Raw genomic sequence first — 27,279 nt, 5'->3', positions numbered from 1 at the left:
AGTTGGACAAAAATGGAACACATTCTCGGCCATGCCTTTATAATAGGAACCATCACTGCATTCTTCTGAAACACACTACTGGCCATTAAAATTGCTACGCCAAGAACAAATGCAGATGATAAACGGGTATTCATTGGACAAATATATTATACTAGAACTGACATGTCATTACATTTTCACGCAATTTGGGTGCATAGATCCTGAGAAATCAGTACCCAGAACAACCACCTCTGGCCGTAGTAACGGCCTTGATACACCTGCGCATTGAGTCAAACAGAGCTTGGACGGCGTGTACAGGTACAGGTACCCATGCAGCTTCAACATGATACCACAGTTCATCAAGAGTAGTGAGTAGCGTATTGTGACGAGACAGTTTGCTCGGCCGCCATTGACCAGACGTTTTCAATTGGTGACAGACCTGGAGAATGTGCTGGCCAGGGCAGCAGTCAAACATTTTCTGTATCCAAAAAGGCCCGTACAGCACCTGCAACATGCGGTCGTGCGTTATCCTGCTGAAATATAGGGTTTCGCAGGGATCGAATGGAGGGTAGAGCCACGGGTCGTAACACATCTGAAATGTAACGTCCACTACTCAAAGTGCTGTCAATGCGAACAAGAGGTGGCCGAGACGTGTAGCCAATGGCACCCCATACCATCACGCCGGGTGATACGCCAGTATGGCGTTGACGAATACATGCTTCTAATGTGCTCAGATGGAAACCCAGTTCTAAGTAAAGAGGGGGAGCAAAAAGGTGGAAGGACTATATAGAGGGTCTACACAGGGGCGATGTTCTTGAGGATAATATTATGGAAATGGAAGAGGAGGCAGATGAAGATGAAATGGGAGATACCACACTGCTTGAACAGTTTGACAGAGCACTAAACGACGTAAGTCGAAACAAGGCCCTGGGAGTAGACAACATTCCATTAGAACTACTGACAGCCTTGGGAGAGCCAGTCCTGACAAAACTCCACCATCTGGTGAGCAAGATGTATGACACAGGCGAAATACCCTCAGACTTCAAGAAGAATATAATAATTCCAATCCCAAAGAAAGCGGGTGTTGACAGATGTGGAAATTACCGAACTATCAGTTTAATAAGACACAGCTGCAAAATACTAACGCGAATTCTTTACAGACGAATGGAAAAACTGGTAGAAGCCGACCTTGGGGAAGATCAGTTTGGATTCCGTAGAAATGTTGGAACACGTGAGGCAATACTGACCCTACGACTTATCTTAGAAAATAGATTAAGGAAAGGCATACCTACGTTTCTAGCATTTGTAGACTTAGAGAAAACGTTTGACAATGTTGACTGGAATACTCTCTTTCAGATGGCAGTTATAAGAGACTAGGCGCATGAAAAAGAAGCAGTGGTTGGGAAGGGATTGAGACAGGGTTGTAGCCTCTCACCGATGTTATTCAATCTGTATATTGAACAAGCAGTAAAGGAAACAAAAGTAAAGATCGGAGTAGGTACTAAAATCCATGGAGAAGAAATAAAAACTTTGAGGTTCGCCGATGACATGGTAATTCTGTCAGAGACAGCAAAGGACTTGGAAGAGCAGTTGAACGGAATGGACAGTGTCTTGAAAGGAGGGTTTAAGATGAACATCACAAAAGCAAAACGAGGATAATGAAATATAGTCGAGTTAACTCGGGTGATGCTGAGGGAATTAGATTAGGAAATGAGACACTTAAAGTAGTAAAGGAGTTTTGCTGTTTGGGGAGCAAAATAACTGATGATGGTCGAAGTAGAGAGGATATGAAATATAGACTCGCAATGGCAAGGAAAGTGTTTCTGAAGAAGAGAAATTTGTTAACATCTAGTATAGATTTAAGTGTCAGGAAGTCGTTTCTGAAAGCATTTGTAAGGAGTGTAGCCATGTATGGAAGTGAAACATGGACGATAAACAGTTTAGACAAGATGAGAATAGAAGCTTTCGAAATGTGGTGCTACAGAAGAATGCTGAAGATTAGATGGGTAGATCACATAACTAATGAGGAGGTCATCATGATCATCATTTAAGACTGATTATGCCTTTCAGCGTTCAGTCTGGAGCATAGCGCCCTTTATAAAATTCCTCCATGATCCCCTATTCAGTGCTAACATTGGTGCCTCTTCTGATGTTAAACCCATTACTTCAAAATCATTCTTAACCGATTCCAGGTACCTTCTCCTTGATCTGCCCCGACTCCTCCTACCCTCTACTGCTGAACCCATGAGTCTCTTGGGTATGCTTCTCCCATGCGTCTAACATGACCCCACCATGTAAGCCTGTTCGCCCTGACTGCTACATCTATAGAGTTCATTCCCAGTTTTTCTTTCATATCCTCATTGTGGACACCCTCCTGCCATTCTTCCAATCTACTAGCTACTTTCATATCCGTAACCTCAACCTTGTTGATAAGGTAACCTGAATCCACCCAGCTATCGCTCCCATACAAAAAAGTTGGCCGAAATATTGATAATGAGGTGGTATTGAATAGAATTGGGGAGAAGAGGAGTTTGTGGCACAACTTGACTAGAAGAAGGAATCGGTTGGTAGGACATGTTCTGAGGCATCAAGGGGTCACCAATTTAGTACTGGAGGGCAGCATGGAGGGTAAAAATCATAGAGGGAGACCAAGAGATGAATACACTAAGCAGATTCAGAAGGATGTAGGCTGCAGCAGGTACTGGGAGATGAAGAGGCTTGCACAGGATATATAGCACGGAGAGCTGCATCAAACCAGTCTCAGGACTGAAGACAACAACAACAACAATGTGCGTTCACCGCGATGTCACCAAACACGGATGCGACCATCATGATGCTGTAAACAGAATCTAGATTCATCCGAAAAAATGACGTTTTGCCATTCGTGCACCTAGGTTCGTCGTTGAGTACACCATCGCAGGCGCTCCTGTCTGTGATGCAGCGTCAAGGGTAACCGCAGCCATGGTCTCCGAGCTGATAGTCCACGCTGCTGGAAACGTCGTCGAACTGTTCATGCAGATGGTTGTTGTCTTGCATACGTCCCCATCTGTTGACTCAGGTATCGAGGCGTGGCTGCACGATCCGTTACGACCATGCGGATAAGATGCCTGTCATCTCAACTGCTAGTGATACGAGGCCGTTGGGATCCAGCACGGCGTTCCGTATTACTCTCCCGAACCCACGGATTCCATATTCTGCTAACAGTCATTGGATCTCGACCAATGCGAGCAGTAATGTCGCGATACGATAAACCGCAATCGCGATAGGCTACAATTCGACCTTTATCAAAGTCGGAAACGTGATGGTACGTATTTCTCCTCCTTACACGAGGGATCACAACAATGTTTCACCAGGCAACACCGGTCAACTGCTGTCTGTGTATGAGAAATCGCTTGGAAATTTTCCTCATGTCAGCACCTTGTAGGTGTCGCCACCGGCGCCAAATTTGTGTGAATGCTCTGAAAAGCTAATCATTTGCATATAACAGCATCTTCTTCCTGTCGGCGAAATTTCGCGTCTGTAGTACGTCATCTTCGTGGTGTAGCAATTTTAATGGCCAGTAGTGTAATTTAGGGAAACTACTGACGACCTAAATTAGGATCGCCAGGTGGAAACTGAATCTTCCATCCTTCCAAATACAAAGCCTGTCTGTTTAAAACAGTGCTACCACTTAAGGTTTATCCTAGTGTAAAGATATTGTTATGCAAATAAGTTATGTAATCCAGAATGAAATTTGATTCTGCATCTGAGTGTGCGCTGATATGAAACTTCCTGGAAGATTAAAACTGTGTGCCGGACCGTGACTCGAACTGGGGACCTTTGCCTATGGCGGGCAAGTGCTCTACCAACTGAGCTACCAAAGCACGACAATGGGCCCCGTCCTCACAGCTTTACTTCTGCCAGTACCTCGTCTCGTACCTTCCAAACTTCACAGAAGCTCTCCTGCGAACCAATTAGAACTGAAGCTGTGAGGACGGGTCATGAGGTGTGGCTGGGTATCTCCGACAATAGAGGACTTTCCCACAAAAGGCAAAGGTACTGAGTTCGAGTGTCGGTCCGGCACACAGTTTTAATCTGCCAGGAAGTTTCAAGTTATTTAGTAACGTAAAAAACTAATGCTACACGTGAAGAAAACGATTCCTGGAGATTTACTATGACCGTGAATTTGTAATCAGATAATGTGTAAAGAAAAACTGCATACAGTAAATTAATATTGTATAAACCCCAAGAACCGTTTTTACTTCCGAAAACTTCGAAAGCAAACCTCTATATGAGAAGTTTCCCAATAATGTTAAAATTCTGATAATAATATCCTTCCATAGCGGAAAACAGTAAAACACTCGAATGATAATTTGATAATTAAAGACACAGTATACTGTGATTTTGCTTACCAGTTACAGTTAAACTCAGATAAACTTGCACCTAAATATGAATGAATGGAAATAAGACGTTAAGTGGCATGTAAACAAAGATTGTGTACTTTGACAGCTGTCAGATTCAAAGCTCCCTGTAATACGCTAACTTGAAGCAATGGCAAATGAGCTGCTTCTTTGTAATTGGTCGGTGTAAATAACTTCTATGGCGGATGCCTCAACTTGCGCGTCTGGCCACTTTCACAGTACAACACACAAATTCTCCTGCCTAAATGATTGTATATACACGACGAAGCACACCCCTCCAAAAGACACACAGCGCATGCAAAGACTTTTTAACAGTCACTGAAGGTAAACAGTTTTTACAATAAACGAATTATATTTACAGAGAGAAACGTTAAGAGACAGTCTGTTACAAAGTACAAAGAAATTAAATTGGTTACGATTGTGAGTTTCTCGAAGAGAGGATTGGTTTCGAGTCTTATCTGTTCTGGGTCGGCGTGATGTGGCGACGGCGCTAGAAGCAGTTGGAAGTTGCTGATTTGAATCCTATAAGTTCATTGAGTCGTATCCTTGGCATTAATTTATATCGTCTTTCCTTACATCCTCTTTGGGCTGGTGATAGTATCAAGTTGCGTAGCATCCATTTGTGGTAGGCCAGAACAAAGTAGCTGTTTATGTAGCACTGAAGGTTCAGCTGCAACGTTCATACACGATGCTTTGGCACAGACCATACATCGTGTTTAAATTAACATTCCAGTTGCTACAACTTGCAAATTTCGAAGTTAGACAGTCCACCTACTGTTAATATTCATGATTCACGATAACACCGTTCCCGTGAAAACTGTGACTTACGCAGCAACACAGTTCACGGTTTCCACATTGGCGGTTAGTGTTTTAGCATGTCATATTTCGTTGTCTAGAAAATGAGCGACATTGAATTCACAGTTTATGTAATTCAATCCGATTCTAAACTGACGACAATATTATCTGTTCACGAGTGCATTGCCACTGCCACAAGCATCATTCTGCAAAAACCCACAACTTTCGCGTGACACAAAATCCGTTTAGACTGTCCATCATAGCGTCAAATTTCAAACCGTGTCTAACACACGAAAGTCCGGTGTTAATATCGCGCTAATCGCACACCATTACTACACACAATACTTGCTTCCGTACCACCACTCTCATGCGCCATCTGCGACCGTCTCCACACACTGTTCGACCTGACAACTATCGATACTTCTCTCGCTCCACAGTTCTTACAACACTTCTGCCTTTTGCATTCCGTTTCACACAATACATTTCATAAAACTATCTGAAAGATCATCAGAAAAAAAATTCAAGTCTTTACATAAGGAACTCGTATAGAAAATACTTCATGTTCTACACTATATAACCAAATGAAAATTATTCTACGTCATTAGAAATATATCTATGAAGTACAAGGTAGTAAAAAACGATAGTTGTTTGGGGGAGGAGACCAAACAGCGACGTCATCGGTCTCGTCGGATTATGGAAGGACGGGGAAGGAATTCGGCCATGCCCTTTCAAAGGAACCATCCCGGCATTTGCCTGGAGCGATTTAGGAAAATCACGGAAAAGCTAAATCAGGACAGCCGGACGCAGGATTGAACCGTCGTCGTCCTCCCGAATGCGAGTCAAGTGAAGGTAGTAAATGAAAGGAAAAATATAGCTCGTTATTAGTCATGGCATCACATACACTGTTCATTCAGATTGCAAAACCCGGCACTTGACACTCGATGCTGGAATTGATGCACAAAATGCTATGAAATATTGTGTTTCCGGAAGTGAATCTTAAGGTGGGGAATTTGCATTTTATCAGTGAAAAGTATTGAATGTGATAATAAACGCCAGATTTAAATGAATCTGTAGTTTATTATAAGAAGCATTTGAATCATAAAGCATCCAAAACAATCATGAAATTACTAAATTTACAATCATAGAATTAACCACAAGAATTACAAACCTGGTTTGTTGCCAAAGTTACTCAATGACATCGGAGTTGCTTAATAATCTTGCATCTAACTTTGTGAAATTTATCTCACCCTAACAGTATAACGATTACAGTGACTGACTGAATAGAGAACTGAAGAAACCCGTAGATGTGAGGATGTACCGATGAAAGTGGGACAAAGAAACCTACCATGAATCTGTACTTGAACCTCTCGATCGTCCCAACATACCGGAGATGGTAGCTGTGCTCACCATACCGTTCGGTGTAACATGAGCCGAATGGTGACGCCCTATCATGCTCCCAGGAAGTCTGATACTAGGGTCGTTCTGGTGAGGTCTCAAACATTAGAGCTCAGTTGGAACCTCCACTTGAGCGCACAGCCTGCAGAGCGCCAATGTGTCCATCACCAAGCACAGAGACGAAGTCTTTCATTCTAAGTCAATAAGGAACCGACAACTCGGAACTTCCTGGCAGATTAAAACTGTGTGCCCGACCGAGACTCGAACTCGGGACCTTTGCCTTTCGCGGGCAAGTGCTCTACCAACTGAGCTACCGAAGCACGACTCACGCCCGGTCTCACAGCTTTACTTCTGCCAGTATCTCGTCTCCTATCTTCCAAACTTTACAGAAGCTCTCCTGCGAAACTTGCAGAGCACTTGCCCGCGAAAGGCAAAGGTCCCGAGTTCGAGTCTCTGTCGGAGACACAGTTTTAATCTGCCAGGAAGTTTCATATCAGCGCACTCTCCGCTGCAGAGTGAAAATCTCATTCTGGAACCGACAACTCCTTTCTTCTTTGCAAGAAAAATTCGACCACCATTCCCCTCTAAAGTTACATCAGTCTGCCAATGGAGCAATTGTTTCTTTGACAAAATGTCTCACCAAGAAGAGGCAAAACGCCAAACAACAAATGATATCATTTTTCTCCCCTCTTTTTTAAAAAAATCATCTGCCTACAGGAAAATTAAAGAGACCTTTGGAAAAAAGAGCCACTTGCATGAATAACAGGAGCTCAGATGGAAACCCAGTTCTAAGCAAAGAAGGGAAAGCAGAAAGGTGGAAGGAGTATATAGAGGATCTATACAAGAGCGATGTACTAGAGGGCAATATTATGGAAATGGAAGAGGATGTAGATGAAGATGAAATGGGAGATACGATACTGCTTGAAGAGTTTGACAGAACACTGAAAGACCTGAGTCGAAATAAGGCCCCGGGAGTAGACAACATTCCATTGGAACTACTGACGGCCTTGGGAAAGCCAGTCCTGACAAAACTCTACCATCTGGTGAGCAAGATGTATCAGACTTCAACAAGAATATAATAATTCCAATCCCAAAGAAAGCAGGTGCTGACAGATGTGGAAATTACCGAACTATTAGTTTAATAAGTCACAGCTGCAAAATACTAACGCGAATTCTTTACAGACGAATGGAATAACTGGTAGAAGCCGACCTCGGGGAAGATCAGTTTGGATTCCGTAGAAATGTTGGAACGCGTGAGGCAATACTGACACTACGACTTATCTTAGAAGAAAGATTAAGGAAAGGCAAACCTACGTTCCTAGCATTTGTAGACTTAGAGAAAGCTTTTGACAATGTTAACTGGAATACTCTCTTACAAATTCTGAAGGTGGCAGGGGTAAAATACAGGGAGCGCAAGGCTATTTACATTTTGTACAGAAACCAGATGGCAGTTATAAGAGTTGAGGGGCATGAAAGGGAAGCAGTGGTTGGGAAAGGAGTAAGACAGGGTTGTAGCCTCTCCCCGATGTTATTCAATCTGTATATAGAGCAAGCAGTAAAGAAAACAAAAGAAAAATTTGGAGTAGGTATTAAAATCCATGGAGAAGAAATAAAAACTTTGAGGTTCGCCGATGACATTGTAATTCTGTCAGAGACAGCAAAGGACTTGGAAGAGCAGTTGAACGGAATGGACAGTGTCTTGAAAGGAGGGTATAAGATGAACATCAACAAAACCAAAACGAGGATAATGGAATGTAGTCGAATTAAGTCGGGTGATGCTGAGGGAATTAGATTAGGAACTGAGACACATAAAGTAGCAAAGGAGTTTTGCTATTTAGGGAGCATAATAACTGATGATGGTCGAAGTAGAGAGGATATAAAATGTAGACTGGGAATGGGAAGGAAAGTGTTTCTGAAGAAGAGAAATTTGTTAACATCGAGTATAGATTTAAGTGTCAGGAAGTCGTTTCTGAAAGTATTTGTATGGAGTGTAGCCATGTATGGAAGTGAAACATGGACGATAAATAGTTTGGACAAGAAGAGAATAGAAGCTACAGAAGAATGCTGAAGATTAGATGGGTAGATCACATAACTAATGAGGAGGTACTGAACAGAATTGGGGAGAAGAGGAGTTTGTGGCACAACTTGACAAGAAGAAGGGACCGGTTGGTAAGACATGTTCTGAGGCATCAAGGGATCACAAATTTAGCATTGGAGGGCAGTGTGGAGGGTAAAAATCGTAGAGGGAGACCAAGAGATGAATACATTAAGCAGATTCAGAAGGACGTAGGTTTCAGTAAGTACTGGGAGATGAAGAAGCTTGCACAGGATAGAGTAGCATGGAGAGCTGCATCAAACCAGTCTCAGGACTGAAGACCACAATAACAACAATGTGTTATGTCCTCTTGATGTCACTTCTATTTGACCAGTTGGCACCCTCTCATCCAGCAGCTAGCTTTGCTGTTCATATCCTGGGGAAAGCTAAACAGCTGTGCTCGAGGCTAACCGCCAACTCTGTGGCATCTTCTGAACCTGTAGTACAACGGAGCTGTTTTGCCATCATTTTTGGAAAGCATTTTTCTTAACATGTTCCAAGCACCTACTGCTGGCTGAGTTCTGTCATCTACAATAAATGCTTCCACCATGGCCATCAAAAGTAGATATGTGCGATAAACAGCACAATAGGCTGGCGTAAAATGACAATGGCCGAGGCTGGTCCCCTCCCCACAGTTATCTGAAGGGCTGCTTTCCATCAGCTCCTCATCTCATTACTCCATCTAAACTATCTCAGCTCCCATTCAGTCGCATTATTAATCATAAATAAAAGCAAAGAGACGAGAAGAATGGCTTGTCACTTTTCAGTCACAGCGCAAGTCACTGCACGCACTACGCATATTATACACACATTATTTTATAGTGTAACAAAAAAAACACTATCAGCTGACACCAGGACAATAATGAGAATGTTGTGTTTTCCTTATGTGTAGAAGGGTTTGACCTGACCTGTACATTATGGTTGAGAGGCTAACTCCACCGCAAATTATCTACAGAAACTGACAGAGTTTTCATTGGGCTGTCGCTCCTTGTTCGATTTTCACCATTTCAGTTGTTGCTCTGTGCCACTGACTATACCACCCATCTCTGCAGTAGCGTGAGAATGAAACTGCTGCTGTATACCTTGACCTTAATTTAAATCAGCATCTGAAAACGGAGTTAAGTAGTTTTGATTTAGCATTGCTACCAACGATTTCAGTGCCTGTGTGATCCATGAGTATCTAACACTGACTTTCTTCGCACTGATGAACTTAGCATATGACCAGAATGTTTCTTGGGCTGTGTGAGACGCCTTTCAGTAAGATTCCTTTACAGTAGTCATTGAAGGTTCCGTTCATTAACCATTTGACAGTCTAATGCGTTGCATTCCGTGTCTTTCTATCTATACGCCTTTGAATTGTTTTACTTCTATTGTACAGTAATCGCTGATTCTGTAGAAATTTCCGTATAGACACATTATAGCATGGAGGGTCCCTCCATTCATGAACTGTTTTCCTAGGTACACTACATTGTCAACTATTCTTCTATATCTGAGCAACAGTACTGCTACATGTTGCGACCCAAGAGCTATTTCGAGTTCCTCCTTCAGGTTGAAAGCCTGACGTCCTTTGTTTAACTCTAACCTGAGAGCCGTATAAGGTTATTACCTGGCTTTATGCCCTGAAACGCTGCGCTTTATATTACATCTGAGTCACACATAAGTAACCGCAATCTCACTGTGATGACTATAGCGTCAGAGTGTATGTACTTTCACAATGCCCAATGGAAGAAAGGGGGGAATTAGCGAGAAATAACCAAGACGGAACTGAAACTAGAATCCATATTATAAGCCTTAGACATATAATGTGTATGTAAATAAATTGTATTTGGCAGACACAATATGTGGAATGCAAATGTGTTTGCCATCCGTGTGCTACAGTAGTTAATAATCTGTGAAACTCTGAGCCCTCGTGGTAACAAAAATTGTCCCGATCACTCTGCCTCGGCCGGCATGTGTCTCCAAGTTCCTTAGTAACAAAGACTTACACAGCTGATACTTGTTACATAATATAACTGTGATCACTGCTCAACATAGGCTACTTCCTCCGAGGTTTAAAAACAATCAAAAACGAATGGGGTACATTTCGAGAACATAGATCCTGACCGAACACATGTCGAGGTATGTAACATGTGGAAAGCTTCATTAAACAAAGCCAGGGAGGTGGATAATAAATTCATACCGTCCAGACTGTATTCGAAAGTAATATAATGATCAATGTTCATATACAGAATTGCAACCCCCATGGGTAAGCACAGTTCAATAGCGCATGTGTTTTTACATCCCCATCAGACCCGATAGGCAAAAGAAAATTACGAAATATTTTTACTAGTCCCTGAGACATCATCATACGAGTGGAAGAGCATTGAGATAAGCCACTTGAACCACTGGATAGTTAAATTACATATGGGTATTAATACCCATGTGTTCTAAAAAAGCTGAAAACGCAAAGACCTAACATTCCACATGCCAAGTACGACTGCAAAATACATCGAAAAAAGACATCTAATTCTTCATGATCTGAAATGCCACGTAATTTAAAATCACGTAAATGCAGCGCAAATGTGCAAAACCCAGCAACAATCTCACCACAGTCCAGAACGAAGTCAGTTCAACGTGCCCTTTTCACTAGCACGAGATATAACGCATATACACGAAAGTGAAAAAGTCCTGGGATACTTCCTAACATCGTGTCGGACCTTCTTTAGCACGGCGTAGTGCAGGAACTCGACGTGGAATGGACTCAACAAGTCGTTGGAAGTTCCCTGCAAAAATATTGAGCCACGCTGCCTCTATAGCCATCCATAACTGCGATAGTGTTGCCGGTGAAGGGTTTGTGCGCGAGCTGACGTCTCGATTGTGTCCCACAAATGTTCGATGGGACCAATGTCGAGAGATATAGGTGGCCATATCATTCGCTCGAATTGTCCAGACTGTTCTGCAAACCAATCACAGCCCACTGACATGGCGCATTGCTATCCATAAAAATTCCATCGTTGTCTGGGGACATGAAGTCTATGAATGGCTGCAAATGGTCTCCAAGTAGCTGAACATAAACATTTCCAGTCAATTATCGGTTCTGTTGGACCAGAAGGCAAAATCCTTTCCATGAGAACACAGCCCACATTATTATGGAGCGACCACCAGCTTGCCCAGTACCTTGTTGACAACGTAGGTCCATGGCCGCGCCACGCTCGAACCCTACCATAAGCTCTTACCAACTGAAATCGGAACTCATCTGACCAGGTCATCCAGTTCTCTAGGGTCCAACCGATATGGTCACGAGACCAGGAGAGGTGCTGCAGGTGATGTCGTGCTGTTAGCAAAGACACTCGCGTCCGTTGTCTGCTCTCATAGCCCGTTAACACCAAATTTCGCCGCATTCTCCTACCGGATATGTTCGTCGTACGTCCCACATTGATTTCTGCAGTTATTTCACGCAATGTTGCTTGTCTGCTAGCACTGACACCTCTACGCAAATTGCGCTGCTCTTGACAGTTAAGTGAAGGCCGTCAGCCAATGAGTTGTCCATGGTCAGAGGTAATGCCTGAAGTTTGGTATTTTCGACACGCTCTTAACACTGTAGATCCCACAATACTGAATTTCTTAACGATTTCCGAAACGGAATGCACCATGCGTCTATCTCCAACTACCATTCCGTGTTCAAAGTGTAAAGTCTATTAATACCCGTTATGCGGCCGTACACGATACTGCCACCATCTGTCCATGTGCATATCGCTATTCTATGATTTTTGTCACCTCAGTGTAAACACTGACCCGAAAATTCTCAAATGTCGTAACAGCGTCCCACAGAAACTAATAACTGAGGAAAACTACCAACTAAAGAAGGCCATAGTACAAGTAAAACAAATAATAAACGAGTACTCAGATCTCTGCAATGTAATTCTGTTCACCGTCCTCAAAGAACCCATGCATGCAGTCTTTCTCAAAGAGTAAAATGATGTAGACCATGACAGACTTAACTTTCCCAAACGTAATTTTCGGTAAATAAGTTTTCTATATTGCGTTCTCTATGGTTGCAGGTCACAAACCGTAAAAGGAAACCAACTATAACGCAAGGTACAGAAAGCTACAGAACCCACAGCACGCTTTAACAAGATGTAAAAAATGTTATTTTCAGGTTTGTGAAAAAACTTTAAATATATAGATAGTAAAAAGAATTTTCCTATTATTTGACAGAAAGTAAATAAAAAAGCCACTGATGATCGTGTGACTTCAAGAAAACAAGTGTAAGTAAAACACAAGAGAAAGCAATCTTTGCTCAAGGCGGGATCTATCCAAAAACAGATTTGGCCACATTTTTTTTAGCTCTTCTGATTTCAAACAGCTCGAGGAATTTCAGAAGTTCTATAACCGAAAGGAGCCACCGTTAAAATGTTCATGGGTGCGTGGGAGAGGAGCAAATATGTTGGCCACATCTTGAACTCGAATAATCCTTGTTATACCTTTGGGGCTTTGGTAGCTTGCGGTAGGTTTAGCAAAACTTGTCCAAAGAGAAGGGCTCACACAAATAAATAGTGGCTATTAGACTGTGCATAAACAGGATTGTCATTCAGCATGAATTCCACAAGCACTTGCTAATTTATAGACCGGATTTTCGCTTCCCCAGCATTTATTGTCCTTACTCCTTTCAGTGACAGTAATGGTAACGCATCTCTTCTACTTAATAAGTCGCATGCTCTATGCGGATTCGCAGATATAAATCCCAAAATTTTTGGTTCTTTAACCAAGATTTCTACTACCAGCTGGCTTATTTCCATGCAAGCGGTTTCATGTTTTTCTAATCATGTTTTCCATAACTCGTCATAATATTTCATGATCCTGACTGCAAAAGTAATTTTCCGTCTCCTGGTTCCGCAATGACCTCCTCAGGAACAAGTGCCTGTTTTCCTGATGCGTTTGTACGTTCTGTCTGCTACGTCTGTGACTGCCTGGTCCAGATGTGTGCTCTCACCGCTTATCAATGTTTCTTTCTACCGAAGCATGACTATTACGTTCGTTATCAAAAGCAGTGCTCTCTGTGCGTCCTTCTATTCGCGTTTGTCACTTCGGATGGTTCTATGACGAGTAATTCGATAGATCGATTTGATGTAGACCTACTAGCATGTCATCTCTACCTACTTCAATTATGGTGGTTCCTGCTACTGTTAGCTTAGAGCTCTGCAAACCTGTATAGCTGCTCATGCGTCCCAAGAATGGCATCTTTGTCTGTTCTTGAGATAACGATTAGTTGCTGTTTAACCACATCATGTAGTTTTGTGGTAACAACTGTAGTTGGGTCTTCGTATTTAAATAGTTCGTTGAGGTATCGGTTCCTGTTTCATAATCTTCCAAAGAACTCTTTCAAAACGACTCCTTTAACTCTCTTGTATAGATGGCCTCGTGGAAGCACTACTTTGAGCTCATTCTGCATTCTTGGTGCCTAACAGGTCAACAGAAACTTTGTTTCGATCTCTGCATGATTTATGCAGAACTCAAAGGCAAGCAGTCCTCATGCTAAGGCTAACTCCTCAGTCGACTTTTAGCAAATTTTCACCTTTCTGGTCACTTGACGGGTGTCATGCTATGACACTGCCTCGAAAAAGCCAGCGAATGGGGCTTTCCTTTCGATTTAAATGGGTGTGTAGCACACTTCGACAAGAATCATTCGCTGCTCGCCATATCCTCTGCCGTGTGAATGTCAATCTCTCATGCTTCCAGCAGGATACGGCTTTTCTTTTTGTGTCTGTCTCTCCGTGCATCCTCGTCTGAGCTGTCTGCTCTCGTCTTTACTTTTCCTAACATCTCCTTTCATAAACGTTCGTAATTATCAGCATCTTCCTCTGCTGGCAGCCGTGCAATATGTTGATTGAGTACATATATCTGCATTTGTAACTTAGTGTCTTAGATCATTTGAACTTGCACCATCTTACCCACATCAGTCTGTATTTTCATCAATTCGATAATCAGTTTATTTCCGTCCCGCAAGATTTCATCTGACTTTTCGTCCTGAGCATCTACAAAGGCAGCCATTTTTAACGTCAGTTCCTCTCCTAATGTAATGCGAGCTTGTTCGGTTTTCATGAATGCGCGTTTTAACTCTTGCATTACTGAGTGACCTCGCCAAGCTATTATTAAGTCCGGTTTAGTCAATTTCTCATCCAACTGACGGTCACGCTCTTCATCACATACCCTATTCTCCACCTTAAGCACAGCCTTAAAGTCAGTTCTTCCACTTTACAGCTCTCACCTATGCCTTTCTTCTAGCTCGGAGAAAAATGAGGTAGATCGATCGTGTTAGATTGGCAATAAATGCTGCCCAATTATCTGACCACAAATTGCCCTGTTCCATTAGGTCACTGAATCTGAGTCCATTACATCTACCTGCACACGCAGGTTGTTGCCTAACCAGTTATGAGTGTTGAACGAGTTCGCAATGCAGTCTCGAGTGTACGATGTTCATCAGTGAACACAAAAGTCAAGAAATATAGCTGGAGAATGCAGTGCTGTAAACGTCATTGGCCACACTCTACTCATGATAGGTAATCGTCCACTACTACTGCCCGATGGTATGAATGTATACCTTGTTCATGGACAGCATCCCACCCGTTAGCAAGACATGTGACCAACACTGGCACTAATTTGTCGGTGCCGGTGGAAAGTTCTTCTTTAGAAGACTGTATGGCCGTTATGGCGTACACCATTGTATGTCTCGCGTAAATACCACGAGAATAAGGTAAGAGAGATAAGGACATGTACAGAGAAATATGTTGTTGTTGTGGTCTTCAGTCCTGAGACTGGTTTGATGCAGCTCTCCATGCTACTCTATCCTGTGCAAGCTTCTTCATCTCCCAGTACCTACTGCAACCTACATCCTTCTGAATCTATTTAGTGTATTCATCTCTTGGTCTCCCTCCACGATTTTTACCCTCCACGCTGCCCTCCAATACTAAATTGGTGATCCCTTGATGCCTCAGATTATTTCCTACCAACCGATCCCTTCTAGTCAAGTTGTGCCACAAATTTCTCTTCTCCCCAATCCTATTCAGTACCTCCTCATTAGTTATGTGATCCACCCATCTAATCATCAGCATTCTTCTGTAGCACCACATTTCGAAAGCTTCTATTCTCTTTTTGTCCAAACTATTTATCGTCCATGTTTCACTTCCATACATGGCTACACTAAAAATGGTTCAAATGGCTCTGAGCACTATGGGACTTAACTTCTATGGTCATCAGTCCCCTAGAACTTAGAACTACTTAAACCTAACTAACCTAAGGACATCACACAACACCCAGTCATCACGAGGCAGAGAAAATCTCTGACCCCGCCGGCTACACTCCATACAAATACTTTCAGAAACGATTTCCTGACACTTAACTTGATGTTAACAAATTTCTCTTCTTCAGAAATGCTTTCCTTGCCATTGCGAGTCTACATTTTATATCCTCTCTACTTCGACCATCATCAGTTATTTTGCTCCCCAAATAGCAAAACTCCTTTACTACTTTAAGCCTCTCATTTCCTAATCTAATTCGTGCAGCATCACGCGATTTAATTCGACTACATTCCATTATCCTCGTTTTGCTTCTGTTGATGTTCATCTTATATCCTCGTTTCAAGAGACTGTCCATTCGGTTCAGCTGCTCTTCCACATACAATGTCATCGGCGAACTTCAAAGTTTTTAATTCTTCTCCATGGATTTTAATACCTGCTCCAAATTTTTATTTTGTTTCCTTTACTGCTTCCTCAATATACGGATTAAATAATTTTGTGGCGGCGTTCGTAGGGACAAACAATTCGCTGTAGAAACGGCTTACGAAGTCACCGCCACACTTTTAATAGCGGGCCGACCGGTCCGCTGGAACAGTGAACAGAAAGATGAAAACCCAAACACTCTGATTAGATAAAAGTCGGTACTTATCTTTATTAACGAAGATACAGAAACACAGTAGTGAACTCCGTGTCTACAGAGATCTGTCTAGTTCGAGTCGGAGCGGCTAGGTCAGCGTCGGCTGACGACAAACAACAACTCTGCTGCGATGAACACACAACTGACTAGCAAGTACACAATTCGGTGGCGAGTATACAACTGAGCGGCGAATACAGAACTGTCCTAGCGCTCGCGACTCCAGCGCTTAAGGAACCAGAAGCCAGCGGTGGCGCGCGCAGACTTGCGGCGATTTCCTGTCTCGCTGGCGCTGCTTATGCGGACGGCGTCCGGACTTTTGATGCTGCCAACCTTTTGGCAGCGGGCTCGGGTGGCATTACTGGCTAGGATATAACACTCCTCCCCCCCAAATCGCCGCACCGTCGTTGAATAATGACGTGGCGAGCGTCGACGGCGGGGGAGGGGTCTGGCCGCAGGCGTAGCAAACGAGACCGGGGCGGAGACTGTTGTCGGTGGCAGTCCCCGGTCCGCACCCCAGCATTGGCTGCGCGGGGCCTCGGGAAACACCGACTGAAAACCGAGGTCAGGGTGCACGCCTGTGACCACGGGCGCAGCTTCTGGTACTGGACGCGACGGGGCGTCGGGACCCACGAAGAGAGGCAGCGTCTCCTGACGCTGCGTCGACGGCTGCTGAGTCGGCGCCGGACAAGGCGCTGCGGTGTCAGACTCCTTGGGGGTGCCCAAGGAAAGCGGCTGCAGGACAGGCTGCACAGCCACCGCTTGGGAAGGCGGCCCGGCTGAGGGGTCGACGTCCATCAGCTCCGAAGGCGGTGGCGACTGAAGAGGGACCGCAGGCGCCGGAGCGACCACCTGGGGCGCTCCCGGATGAAGCTGCGCGGGAGGCATCAACGGGACGGGCTGTCGGCGTGGTAGCGGCGACGGCTGCTGCTGCTGCCCTGGGGGCGGCAGCGAAGTCGGAAGGCGCGGCTGGAACCCGCCGCGGACCAAATCTGTGGACAAAGAACGAGCGGCAGAATCCGGGCGGCCAGCGCGGCGCAACTGGTTCTGATGCCTCCTGTGCACCCCAGTAGCACCTTGAACAGTATAAAAACCGCGACCCTGGACACTTATCACGGTACCACGTTCCCAACGACGGCGACCGTGATAAACTCTGAAAAAAACGGCGTCGTTGCGCTGAAAACGCGTGCGATGCTCAGAAGCGGCGGGTCGATCCGGGGGGTGCAACAACCGTAGTAGGGTGCGATGACGACGGCCGTGGAGAAGCTCCGCAGGCGAAGGGCCGTCGCGTGGCGTGGTTATGTACGACGACAGGAACGTGATGAGGGCCTGCTGACGAGAGTGCGTAGCACGAAGGCGGTCCATATGATCCTTGAATGTGCGTACAAAACGTTCCGCTGCACCATTCGATTGAGGGTGGAACGGCGGAGTAAGAACATGGCGAATGCCATTGGCAGAACAAAAACTTTCAAATTCAGCAGAGGTAAATTGTGGACCATTGTCAGACACTAAAACTTCTGGAAGACCCTCAATACAAAAAATTGAAGTCAACGCCTGTATAGTTTGTGCAGACGTTGTAGACTGCATGGGCACAACAAACGGAAAATTACTAAATGCATCTATCACGATGAGCCAACGAGAATTCCAATATGGACCAGCGAAATCAATATGTACTCGCTGCCAGGGACCGGCAGGGCGTGCCCACTCAAAATAGCGTTGAGGCGGAGCAGCTTGGTGTTCGGCACACGTCGAACAATCTGTAGACATCTGCGTAATCTGCTTATCAATGCCGATCCATGTACAATGACGGCGGGTAAGCTGCTTGGTGCGGACCACTCCCCAATGACCTTGATGCAACAAGTCGAGGACCTTGGATTGGAGCACTTGGGGAACCACTACACGAAGCTGGTCATTCTCGGTGCGTGATAGTAAAACTCCGTGCGAAACAGACAACAGACGACGTTGCGGATAATAGCGACGAACCACAGGATCCGATATGTCCTTTGCCTTGGACGGCCAACCACGTTGAACAAAACGTAACAGTAAACTCAGATGAGGATCCGTAGCTGTCTCACGTGCCACCTGACGATAATCAATCGGAAAATCCCGGAGGGATTGATGCTCATCGGCGTCAATCTGATGGCAAGAGTCGTCAGAGGAATCGAAGACATCATCCGCAGCAATCGGCAATCTAGAAAGCGCGTCAGCGTTTGCATGCTGAGCTGTAGGGCGATACAGTATCTCATACTGGTATTGTGATAACAAAAGAGCCCAACGTTGTAGTCTCTGAGCTGTCCGCTGAGGAACTGGTTTAGACGGATGAAACAGTGACGTCAGGGGCTTGTGATCTGTTACTAAACAGAATGGTCTACCATAGAGGTAGTGATGGAATTTTGTGACACCGAACACAATAGCCAACGCTTCCTTGTCCAATTGGCTATAATTACACTGAGCTTTGTTTAGCAATTTAGATGCGAACGCAATAGGACGTTCGGTGTTACCGACTCGGTGAGACAACACAGCACCGAGGCCGAAAGAAGAGGCATCACAAGCTAACACCAGAGGCTTGTTAGGGTCGTAATGGACCAGACAGCCATCATTCAATAAAGCCTCTTTAAGCTGCTGAAAGGCTGATTGGCAATCAGCTGACCACACAAACGGAACATTCTTACGGCGGAGACGATGCAACGGTGCAGCAATCTGTGATGCATTAGGTATAAACCTAATATAATATGTCAATTTGCCAAGAACTGCTTGCAATTCCTGCAGATTGCGAGGGGCGGGCAAATCACGAATAGCTGCTAAATGTGACTGGGAGGGATGAATGCCTTGAGCATTAATAACATGTCCCAGATACTCCAACTCCGTAAGGAAAAATGAACATTTATCGATGTTGCAACGTAGGCCTGCCTGAGACAACACTGTAAACAAACACTCCAAATTACGGAAATGTTCAGCAGGCGTCCGACCGGACACAACAATATCGTCTAAATAGTTGCAACACGATGGCACATTAGCCAGAAGTTGTGACAAAAAACGCTGAAAAACAGCTGGAGCTGACGCACAACCAAAAGGCAAACGCAGAAAACGGAACAACCCCAACGACGTGTTTATGTCAAAATACTGTTGTGATTGCTCGTCGAGGGGCAATTGCAAATATGCTTCACGAAGATCAATTTTGGAAAAGAAACGAGCTTCCCCTAACTTATCCATCAACTCGTCCGGTCTAGGCAAAGGAAAAGAATCAATGACAGTCTGAGGATTAACTGTCGACTTAAAATCAGCACACAAACGTAACTTGCCAGACGGTTTCTTTATAATAACTAAGGGAGAAGCCCACTGGCTCGCTGAAACGGGTTGAATAACACCGTTGTTTTGCCAACGACGAAGTTCATCTGCTACAGGGGCCCGGAGGGCGTGAGGCACTGGACGAGCACGAAAAAATCGAGGCTGAGCATTATCTTTTAACGTAATATGAGCGGCAAAGTTCGCAGCACAACCTAGTTCGTCTTTAAATATGTCACTGTATTGTTTACACAAATCGGTTATGCTGTCTTGAGGAACAACAACAGAATTAATTTGCAACACATTGTCTTGGATAGACAGGCCAAACAAGTCAAAACAGTCTAATCCGAAAATGTTTACACTGTCTGTAGCGCGGAGCACTGTGAATGAAACTGTTTTTGTATTGCCACGGAATGTGGCTGGCACGTTACATACACCTAACACAGGAATTTGTTCTCCACTATAAGTAGCCAAAGAATGTTTTGCCGCTGAAAGTTTAGGGCGGCCGATAGCCGCATACGTAGCACTATTTATGAGAGTCACAGACGCACCAGTGTCTAATTGAAAATTGAAGGTCTTATCCTGGATGCGGAGCTTCACAAATAGTTTATTTCACTGTCTCTGGATCGGTGCAGTGGAGGCGGAAGACACAAAATCAGCGCGTTGAGCGCGTGTTCGCTGCTTACGACAACTCGTGGGTTGGGCGGGTGGAACAACAACTCCCGCTTCACTTGCAATCTGTACATTACTTTTTACAGCGTTTGAATTACGCTTGGGTCGCATAGCAGAGGGCTGGGTGGGTGGCTTAGTGCGAACAAGTTTATTACCCACACGAACCGTGGAAGAGTCTTTAAACGCGACCTTCTGGGCGGGCTGGCTTTGAAGAACATGAATACCCATGGGCTGGGCAGCACTAGAATTGTTCTTGCGTTTACGCAAACAAACAGTCTGGATGTGTCCTTTCCTTTGACAAAATTGACAAACCGCGTTTCTTAACGGGCAACGTTCACGAGGATGAGCAAGAACACACTTAGGGCAAGACTTAACTCTATCGTTTTGCACACGCGGCTGACGAATGTGTTTAACATGACGCGGCCGGCTAGTGTTTACAGTCTGACTCTGCCGGTGGGGCCGCGGGCGTGACATAACTTGCTTAGCACAGGCAATTTGAGAAATACATGGCTGATCTAACTCACACTCAGCATAGTCAAAAGTATCTTGGGCTTCAATGATGTTCATCACAGTCTCTAATGACGGGTCAGGCAACTTTAATATAGCAGCACGAATACGAGAATCTGCAATGTTTTGAGTAATAGCGTCTCGTAACGTGACATCACTGTAGGAAGCTCCACACACACAATTAAATCGGCACTGACGGGTGAGGCCCCGTAAATCTGTTAACCACTGTTTATTAGATTGATGTGGCAGTTTCTTTAATCTGAAGAACTTGAATCTGGCTGCTGCCACATGAACTCGCGACTCGAAATACTCAGCAAGCTTGATAACAACAACGTCATAGTCTAAAGCTTCTGGCTTGGATTCCGGGAACAACTTACAAAGTAGTCGATAGACTTCCACGCCTGCAGTGGAAATTAAATAAAGCTGCCGCTCAGTACCCGTGATTTTGTAGATTGTCATGTGCGCCTGCAGCTGCGTGAAATATTCTCGCCATTCTTCTCTTGATGCATCAAAAGCACGGAAAGGTGGTGCTGCCTGTGCCTGTTCCTTTTGTGTTGGAGGATTAGCCGCTTGTTTGGCGATTGCTTCCACCAAACTTTGTATTTGCTGACTCTGTAACAAGATCAACTGTTGTAATTCGGCAGACATAGTGAACACAAATTAAACCAGCCCCCAAAATTTTATCGCTATAACTAGTATAACCAGAAACAAGTTGAACCAGCCCTGCACACGAGTTCGGAAGTCCTCGTCGCCAGTTTTGTGGCGGCGTTCGTAGGGACAAACAATTCGCTGTAGAAACGGCTTACGAAGTTACCGCCACACTTTTAATAGCGGGCCGACCGGTCCGCTGGAACAGTGAACAGAAAGATGAAAACCCAAACACTCTGATTAAATAAAAGTCGGTACTTATCTTTATTAACGAAGATACAGAAACACAGTAGTGAACTCCGTGTCTACAGAGATCTGTCTAGTTCGAGTCGGAGCGGCTAGGTCAGCGTCGGCTGACGACAAACAACAACTCTGCTGCGATGAACACACAACTGACTAGCAAGTACACAATTCGGTGGCGAGTATACAACTGAGCGGCGAATACAGAACTGTCCTAGCGCTCGCGACTCCAGCGCTTAAGGAACCAGAAGCCAGCGGTGGCGCGCGCAGACTTGCGGCGATTTCCTGTCTCGCTGGCGCTGCTTATGCGGACGGCGTCCGGACTTTTGATGCTGCCAACCTTTTGGCAGCGGGCTCGGGTGGCATTACTGGCTAGGATATAACAAATAACATCGGGGATAGGCTACAATCTTGTCTTACTCCCTTCCCAACCACTGCTTCCCTTTCATGTCCCTCGGCACTTATAACTGCCATCTGGTTTCTGTAAAAATTTTAAATGGCCTTTCACTCCCTGTATTTTACTCCTGCCACCTTCAGAATTTGAAAGAGATTATTCCAGTGAACATTGTCAAAAGCTTTCTTTAAGTCTACAAATGCTAGAAAATTAGGTTTGCCTCATGTAACCATACAGTAAAGCTGCATGCCTTCGGGAAAAATTACGGCTGTAGTTTCCCCTTGCTTTCAGCTGTTCACAGTACCAGCACAGCAAGGCCGTTTTCATATTCTCCTCAGTACACGAATTGAACAGACGCTTGCACATTGACTTACGAATATATACTATCTGATTAAAAGTGTATGGATACCCATTAGTGGACATTAATATAAGGTGTGTCCACTCTTCGCATTTATGACGGCTTGAACTCTGCTAAGGACACTTTTAACGATGTGTCTCAATATCTATGTATGAATGGCAAGCAATTCTTTCTCAAGACCCGGAACCAAAGGAGGTACTGATGTTAGACGCTAGAGTCTACAGAGAAGTCCATGTTCTAACTCAATCCAAAGGTGTTCCATTCGGTTCAGGTCGGGGTTCTGGCCACGCCAGTCCATTTCAGGAGTGTCACTGTCCAAAAACCATCGGCTCGCAGATACATTGTCAGGCTGATAGAACCAATCATCCTCTACTGCACGCACTACAATTGCTGTAAAAAGCATCCATATCCCTCCACATATAACATTTTCTTAAAGATAATATGAGGACCACACTGCAACCACGAGAAACACTGCCACACATACCACCACCTCCGCCGTACTTTACTGGTGACACTGCACACATTGACAGGCAACGTTCTCCAGGCATTAGCCAAATCCAAACCGTTCCATCGGATTTCCATGGGGTATAGCGTGATTTATCACTGCAAATCACTCGTTTCCAGCCACCCACCATCCAGCGGTGTCGCTCTTTATACTATTTCTAGCGTCGCTTAACACTGGCTCCAGAAAAGTGTGGCCTGTGAAGAACTTCTCAACTGTTCTACTCAGTTCTTTTCAGCTCCTTATGTAAAGTCACTGTGTTAGTCGGACTGCTGGCAGCGCTTTGGAGTTCACAAGTTGTGGGGCGGCGGGTGGAATTTAATTGTTGTTAAATGTAGAATGTAAAGTAGAAAAGATGCATTTCCCGGCGGATTAACCATATATGGGGGCGGCGGGTGGAATTAATTGTTATAAAAATGTTCCTATTTATGCAGTCTTTTGCCGTTCTCAACACTGGCTCTCTAACTGAAATATTGGCAACCAGAAAGTGATTAGCAAAACGTGAAGCCTGTAATTAGAATTCCTAGTGCCCACTTCATCTGAGAAATACACTTACAGCTACAGCTTATAGCTCTGAGGAATTAGGAGATCGTCTGAGATTCATAATCAAAAACGATTCTCTAAAAATGTCACTATATTCTGAAAGTCACAGACCAAAAAAGAATCCACACAATCCAACTAACAGAGCAGTTCAGAGTCTAATGCGCTGATACAACTATAACTGTTCAAATTAAATGTTTAAGTGAATGCTCGCCATAATCTGATGATAATGTTCATCAAACGCCACGCTAAATAATGGTAGAATGTCTGTCCCGCGGCGGCACGTGAAAATACGACATACGCAAACTGAAGACAGATCATTAAAGTCATCCCAGAATTAACACTACACTCGAAAAACGATTTTGTGGTTACGCGTATCCCGAGCAACTTATTACGGCATCCGAGGCTGTTAATAGCAATGATACCGACGCCACGCGACTCCCGACACAGGTGGTGTGCTATTCAGCATCTGGAGAGAACTGGGGCCTTTTTCTCTCGCGCCGCGTTCTTATATACAGTATAAAGCCGCGGTGCGCACGGCGAAGGGAACGCCTGATCAAATCCGCTCTCCCGACTAGCCGCTGGGCTAGTAATGCACCACTTTAAGTTATTGAATAAATCATTGCTTCCTTTGCTGATGGCCGATGAAGCTCTCAATTTAAATGTGCATTCAGCACACAGGTAAGTAATCATAATAAAAGTCTGACGTGGCTAAGTCAAATATTTTGGGCGAGAGAATTAATTTAATTACACTACACGCAGTAGACGAGCTCAGAACTTGCTCTTTGGAGCTACGCTATAGCTATAGTTTTATAGTTGTTCTGTTGAAACTTCTCACATCTTTATGATTATAGCGGATCTCCCTTCTACTTAAATTTAAACATCCTACCTTTATTTATTCGCCTACTTAATCTATCTTGCTTCCTTAATTTCTAAGACAAAAACCAGAAAATCATGAATTTCAACAAAAATTTTAATTTGTGAGATCCAGAATACTGTTTCTACTAAATTATTATGCAAAAGGAATCCAAATATAAATTTTTAAGTTTCTAGCTCTTTTCTGTTGCGCCAATGATTTTTACAGAAAAACGACCAAATTCCGAAAATGGTTAAAGTTATTGAACTGACATTCAACACATATTGATTTAGTATTACTCCTGACATGCTAGAAACGTTTCAGGTTATTTACATGATTTTTAAAGTATTGCGCAACATTTATGACGTCAGAGCTAATTACAGCGGACTGGCTGGCACACAATTGAAAGACTGATGTGAATTTTATACGGCGTGAGTAGGCCGCTTCCCTACAAAGTGCTACTTCCGCTAATTTCATGCGATTGTTTACAAGCACCCTCCGAAATCCTTGACAGTCCCTGTCGGTCAGTCTCCCTAGTCTTGGTTCAGCTGTGGCTGTTCCTTCATCATTCCACTTCACAATCACATCACGAGAGACCTTTAGAAGGGTTGAAACGTCCCCAATGGATTTGTTGCTCAGGTGACACCCAATGACCAGTCCAACCTCGAAGTCAATGAGTTCTCCTGGCCGACCCATTCTGCTGTTACTGCTCCTCTACTGACAACACAACACTTCCCGCCTTCTTTTATACATGCGTGTCCGCCTCTTGTGACATCTGACACTCAGTTCTGCGTTACATAAGGGTATCCGGATACATGTGGTTCAAATTACTCTAAGCACTATGGGACTTAACATATGAGGTCATCAGTCCCCTAGAACTTAGAACTAGTTAAACCTAACTAATCTAAGGACATCACACACATCCATGCCCGAGGAAGGATTCGAACCTGCGACCGGAGCATCAGCGCGGTTCCGGACTGAAGTGCCTAGAGCCGCTCGGCCACAGCGGCCGGCCCGGATACTTGGGATCAGATAGTGGAGATCTAAAGTGTCCAAAATGTTCTCCTCAAAGGCAACAGTGTGATATGTGTGTGGATGGAAGGTATTCATTTTTGACAACTAAAACCAGAGAAAACAAAGAACATTTGTAGCAGTATGTATTCAGAAGGCCTACCAAACGTAGAGTAAATATTTCAAAAGCACTCAGTACTCCGTATAAACACTAAATTCTGACAATCACAAAAAACACACACTTTTCAGTATGCTCAGCCTTACTTAGTGTTCTGCCTTACGGCAGGTCTTGTCATGGGTGAAGCCCTGTCTGAGAAGTCCACCGCATGAGCGTCTAGGGAAGTGATTCCAGTTGTGGTTTCCCGTTGCCTTCCACTGGTGATGATGAAATAATAATGAGGACAACACAACACCCACTCCCTGAGCGGAGAAAACGTCCGACCCTGCCGGGAATCGAACCCGGGCCCCTTGGCGTGATAGACCGCCGCACTGACCACATTGTTTTTTTTTATCTCATTTTGTTCGCTTTTGTTCGCTGCATCTGCTCGGGGTGGACGTCGTAAGACATCCATTTTAAGTTCGTTGAGGATCGATTAACTCAGTTTCTTTTACTACAGAGGGCACGTAACCCTCTGACCGAACACGCTGAGCTACCATGCCAGCCAACCACTCAGCTATCGGAGCAGACGTGCTCCGCCTACACTGACGTAAAAAGTACAGGTGAAAATCCTGAACCTAACACGCAATTTCTAAACGTCATCGCTGAGCCACAGAACAAAACTGCGCAGTTATGAAAACGAAAAAAAAAAAAAAACAACTCGGAAATGGTGCAAGAGAAGTGCCTTCGTGAAAACGCGTTCACCATACACTTCAGAAGTCGACAGAAACAAAAGCAGTTATTGGAGAAACACAGTGGTGGTGGTGGTATTACTGTTTGTTTTTTTTTCTGATAACGACCCAAAGCATACTGCCGAGGTAACAAAGAAATTAACCGAGTAGGAAATAAATTAATTCGAGTTTGGGAACAGATACCACGAAGTCTTCATCTAAGTTCCATAAAAAAACCGCCGAAAAGTGTCGACAGAGGAATTAGTCGATCGAAATAAAAAGTAAGGTAGGTGCTAATAGGTGGAATACTACCGAATGATGTGGAAGCTGACATTGTCGAAGATCAGTTTCGGTTCCGGAGAAAATGCAGGCCCACTCAATGCAGTAAGGACCCTACAGCCCGCATCTCGTGGTCGTGCGATAGCGTTCTCGCTTCCCACGCCCGGGTTCCCGGGTTCGATTCCCGGCGGGGTCAGGGATTTTCTCTGCCTCGTGATGGCTGGGTGTTGTGTGCTGTCCTTAGGTTAGTTAGGTTTAAGTAGTTCTAAGTTCTAGGGGACTGATGACCATAGATGTTAAGTCCCATAGTGCTCAGAGCCATTTTTGAACCAAGGACCCTACAACTTATCCAAGAAAATAGGGTATAGAAAGGGAAATCGATGTTTAGAGTATTTGCAGATTTAGAGAAAACATCTGACAATGTTGACTGGAGAGCCTCTTGAAATTTTGAAGGTAGCAAGAATAAAATGCAGGGAGCAGAAGGTTATTTATAACTTGTACACAAAACAGACTGCAATTACAAGATTCAACGACTTGAAAGGGAAACGGTAGATGAGAAGAGAGTGACTCAAGATGTTACTCACTCT

The 27,279-nt window shown here is 44.3% G+C and overlaps 1 protein-coding gene across 1 annotated transcript in view; it reads left to right on the top strand.

Annotated features, from left to right (window-relative positions):
* LOC124799199 (sialin-like) overlaps nucleotides 1–27,279 on the top strand; it is a 142,855-nt gene that overhangs the window by 14,873 nt on the left and 100,703 nt on the right. The window lies entirely within an intron of this gene.

The sequence above is a fragment of the Schistocerca piceifrons genome, chromosome 5, assembly GCF_021461385.2.
Source record: "Schistocerca piceifrons isolate TAMUIC-IGC-003096 chromosome 5, iqSchPice1.1, whole genome shotgun sequence".
NCBI classification, from domain to species: Eukaryota; Metazoa; Arthropoda; class Insecta; order Orthoptera; family Acrididae; genus Schistocerca; species Schistocerca piceifrons.
The sequence above is the reverse complement of the archived record's forward strand: the minus strand, read 5'-3'. Positions and strand labels throughout refer to the sequence as shown.